General features: G+C 37.9%; 1 pseudogene; it reads right to left on the bottom strand.

Annotated features, from left to right (window-relative positions):
• Window positions 1-396: 396 nt before the first annotated feature.
• Window positions 397-3,503, bottom strand: LOC106483316 (fatty acyl-CoA hydrolase precursor, medium chain-like; annotated as a pseudogene).
• Window positions 3,504-5,058: the final 1,555 nt, after the last annotated feature.

Here is a 5,058-nt window from a genome sequence, read left to right as displayed (position 1 = left end):
TAAAGCTCCACTTGGAAGCAAGAGATTTGCAGGAGCACAAAGGAGAATTACATCAATAACTGCTCAAGTACTGTCAGACAGCACTGCTTGCTGTTTTCCCTGTGTGGAAATCACTTGCATGAGAAAACAAAATTCAGGTAATTTTACTGAGAGTTTACACAGAGTTATCTCAAGCTTGCTCCATTCCTTTCTGAGACAAGTCTAAGGTTCCTCTCCTTGGATCTGTGGAACAATTCCTGGAGCTTGGGAACCAGCCTTGGGGACCCTGAACAAATAGATCCTCTGCAGAGCCTTAATCCCAACCTAGTGGCCCTCCTTACACCTTGCAGTTAGTTCAAGGACACCACAGCGCATGCAGGGATTTTGCTGCAGTGACTGTATCCAAGATAATAATAATAAAAAAAGGAGGAACTAGTGCAGATCTGAGGTATCAGTCCTCACTAGATAAAAGTCAATTAGTACATTAAAATGCCTCTTACTGTTAAAGACTCTGTGCTCTGTAACACTTGAATTGCTACATTTTTGTCCAATCCTTCTGCAAAAGGAGGGTATTTCAACAGCTGCAGAATAAAAAAAAAGTTTTCTGTGAGCTCCTGCACTTCTGAGGAGTTAATTAATCAATATATAAATAAAAAACATTATTTATACAGGCTTACAGTTGGAAGCAGAAATCCAAATTCATGGTTTGTTACTCCTATTATATATGGGACTGCATTGATCCTTTTTTTCAGCTAGTAGCGACAATGTTTTTTAGGGAAAGATATACCATCCACAGCTGCATCAGTAAAGAGGGGATGGTGAAGGAAAAAAAACAACATGTCATTATTTACATATTTATTTTGCCTGTAATGGTAATTCAGCGTTCCTATTATTGACCTAAAGAAACCACCCAAGTGAGCTATTTTTAGTTAAAATATTAAATATCAAAGATAGCTAAAGCTAAGTTTCAGGCCTTGTTCTGAGTTTCTCATATATTTTTAGTACTGCACGTGAAATGAATACTGAATGCTCAAGATAGAGAGTGATTTGTTAACCAGCTTCTAACTCCATGTGCTTAGGGTTGGATAAATAACAGGGTCAAAATAAACTCATGTGGTAAGATTGCATAAGAACTGACAAGCTAGCATTGTGATATGGAAAAACTTTTTTTTGCAATAGATAAAACTGCTACTAACTAGATGTCAGTTTTGCAAAAAGGAGCGTTTTCTCAAGGGCTGTGCTTCCTACAAAGTTTTAAAAAAAGCTTTATTAGTTCCTCCAGTATGCAGTGCTTCATTCTTGTATGCTGTACTAAAAAGCCAGCCAGCTCCTAGAATGTGACAAAGGTTACGCACGGCACTGTGCAAAGCTGGCCACCTCCATTTTGCAAATTTTAACTCTCCTACTTAGCATTCCTGAACTGCCTGCTTCATAACCATTCCCAGAAGAAACTGCATTTATTGTTTACATTCCTGTGATGAATGCACTTCTACCTGGAAACGCATAAGAACAGACCCCAAGGAAGGCAGGGAAAGTTACCTGCTCAGATTGTTCAGGTGCAGTATTATTGTTCAAGTGCACTGTTGTGAAGTCCTGCGAAAGCCAAGCAAGCATCATATAGTGGTTTTGCTTCAAGTTATTTTAGTCTTACAGAAAAATTTATTCTGTCTTGTGAAACAGCATGAATACAATATTACCTACCATTTTTAGAGTTATATTTACCATCTCGTCCTCTGTTTTTTCTCTTAAGCACTGAACCATTGCAGCTAAATCAGATTTTTCACAGCCAGCCACAGTTGCAATTCTCTGCAGTCAGTACAACACAAAATTTTGTTGTATTAACTATGCTACATACTCCCCAGTGGGTGGCACTTTCTTCAGCAGTTGAATCACAGTGAAGAGCCATTGGCTACACTGTGCTGGGTACACTGAGAAATTCTGCAGCACAGCAAAATATATTAAAATGTACAGTACCTCTTGAAAACTATGTATTCATCCTATGTGCATGTATCAGGCAGGTGAGAATTTCCTTTGCCATTTGAACAGCCAGTAAAGTGGCACTACTGTCAAAACCGGGTCTTCTAGACCCTAATCCTGTAGTATTCCCAGAACTTCCATTCCTTCCATCACAGATGAAGCCCAGAGTCACGTTTCACGTAAAAGTTGGAACATAACTAAGTTACAACTTGTAGCATGCACACTACTAGGTATTTGCAAGTTTGAATGAAGCAGTGTCAGAATTAGGTGTGCACATGGATATTCTCACAGGAAAGTATCATAGTATGGAAAGCCACAATATTAAAAGATCAGTAATAATATTAAATACCATTAAAACACTAAAATGTGGAACAACATACATTTTAAAAATACTTACTTTAGCTTGTTTTTCAGGATGGTCAATTATCAGAGTTCTGGCTACAACTCCACTCTCCGAGATAGCCCTATGGAACAGTCCCTGTTCCAGAGGAGGCAGGACCTGAGAAGCAGGAATGGTAAATAACAAACATACATGCTCACTGATTTAGAAAGGCAACTATACAAATTATAATTAACACATTTTTGAAAATATTACAAAATTAAGTGTTCAGAATGTGACAAAGCGCAACATCAACAATTCTTGTTGAAGAACGTTATCTAAATACACTGCTAAGAATTCTTAAAATATAGGTGCACAGTGTATCACCACATGCATTTTTAGTGCCTATGTACTGTTAGCATGATGCTAAACTAGGTATCTGTTCCAAATGACTATTAATAAAGATAAGAAGTTGGGTTTGGTCCACAACTTAGGAACCTGTCACTCAAAGGTAACTTCTACTTTGTGGCCCTAATATTATTCCTTTCTCGACTGTTTGAAAGAATGCCATTATCAGTATTTGGGGTTTTAAAATAGAAAGATGGACAGAAAGCTTTTCACACAATCAGAAACTACTTTGGTATCGGATGTCCTTAACAAAATGATGGGCCTTACTTTTCCACAGAGGCTAAACCTATGATTTTTCATTCATAAACACAAGGTATTTTTTTCTATCTTGTTTAAGAAGATAATGATTTTTGTGAACCTACAAACGGCAGAAACACTGATTCCTCCTGCAGACTATCCAGTAATGGTGACAGAGCCTGGATCACCTCCAAAATTTATGATGTTTTCCTGTACCCATAGAGGGGCTGCCAATTGATCCAAATATCCTGTTTCCGTGGGCATCTACATCACCAGTACTGAAAAGGGGGGAGTATAGATTACTTTACAAGGTTTTAGCTTTCAGTAAGATTGTGTGAGAAACAAGCAAACAAAACAGTAACAGACAAGCTACAAATTTTGTACAAGTGCTTTGGAAGAAAGCCAGCACAACATCTTACCTAAAATAGCCAAGGATGCCTACTCAATATTGAATTGCTACAAACACTATGCTTTCAAAGACTGATAGCGCTGAGCCATCGTATGTTGAAGCTGCACCCAGCATTAATGCACCTCCAGGCCTCCACACATCAACCTGAAGAAACACAGACAGGGTCAGTGTTGTTTATCTGCAAATCTAAACCCATGGATTTCAAATCAGAAGTAATTTCATGTTGATTGCTAATTGATCGCTAAAGATACAGCTCTATTTTGTGCTGCATGCAGATACTGCTATTGTAATCTCAAGCAACTAAGAGCATTAGATTAAAAAAAGTTATAGGAATCTTTGAATATTAGAATCTTAAAGAGTAAAGTTGTTTAAAGAAGCACTATTAAGTATTTATATTACATATATTCCCTGAGACTTTCAAGAGTTTTAAAAATAGAAAAGTTGCATTAGGATACCTTAAATACATTTTAATAAATATTTAATTGTAAAATATTAAGGGGGTTGTGTATCTTGCAGGTCTGAGTAAATACATAGGAAAATTGAACCTTCGTTTATATAGGTTGATCCATTTTGCAAAACTAGCTCTAAAACAGCACCTGTACATTTACATACAACAATAAAGCACTGGATATTTCTATTTTTGCAATCAAATTAAGCCCTTGCTAAACAGATTTGGAACAAATTGAGAGCTATATCCAGCTAAGACAGAGCATAATCATTTAGGTTACCAACACAAAGAAACAGCAGCAATGCATGTGGAATAAGAATTTTATAATATTGACTGAATTGACGTTAATCTTTATACGTAGTACATGGGGCACATTGAGCATTTTATTCCTTCCACTGTTTTCTTAAGTCCTCTTCACTTCTATTTCTAAGCTATGTGTTTCATAGTCATTACACACGAGAGATACAAAATGCCATAAGGGAACATCACTGACAGAGCAGGCACCATCGAACCTCACCAAACAAGCATCATCTCTAAAAGAGCATCTGAAAAAGAATTTCAAATTCATTCTTAATAGACTAATTTACAGGCAATACAAACTCTAACTGAACACAAACAGTTCTGTTTTTGCTGTCCTGAGTATCTATATTCTAGTGCTCCAAATTATAAACATAATAATTAAATAGATTGAACTAGTTTAGTCATTTTCTTACATTGGTGGGTAGGAAGTGGCATCTCTGACACCTTTCCATGACTCAGGTGGCTGGGGTTCAGAAAACCTCAATGGTCCAACAGGAGGCTTAGCAAAGGGAAGTCCCAAAAAGACATTGACACTCCTCTCAGCTGCATTTACTCTGATTTGGTTCCCTCGGACTCTCCCATATTTGGTCCCCACTTCTGTTGCTCTGTGTTTTCTCCTGGGGGATGTGTGCACAAAATCACACGATGGAGTGGTCAGTTCAAAATGACCAGGCAGTTTTCTAAGTGCTGCAGTGCTCAATGTGTGTGTGCCTGTCATTGAACTGCACAAGTGTGATATTACTCCCGGAGAGACAAGGAAAAATGTTTTAGAAACCTTACCTACAACTGCAAGATCCCTCAGGCCAGCTAGGAGAATCAGAGGCAGCAGGAAGGCCTTCTAACCAGCTGGCATCTTACAGCCACTCCAGTTCATTGTCTAAAACACTCAGTGAAGTATAATAGCCTGGGAGGGATAAATGCCTGGATTTAGGTGTGAGTAACCAAGGCAGTTGTCAGAAGCCACAAATAGTGGGCTGAACA

The sequence above is a fragment of the Apteryx mantelli genome, chromosome 10 (assembly GCF_036417845.1).
Source record: "Apteryx mantelli isolate bAptMan1 chromosome 10, bAptMan1.hap1, whole genome shotgun sequence".
Lineage (NCBI taxonomy): Eukaryota > Metazoa > Chordata > Aves > Apterygiformes > Apterygidae > Apteryx > Apteryx mantelli.
Note: the sequence above shows the minus strand (reverse complement) of the source record. Positions and strands in the feature narration are given on the sequence as shown.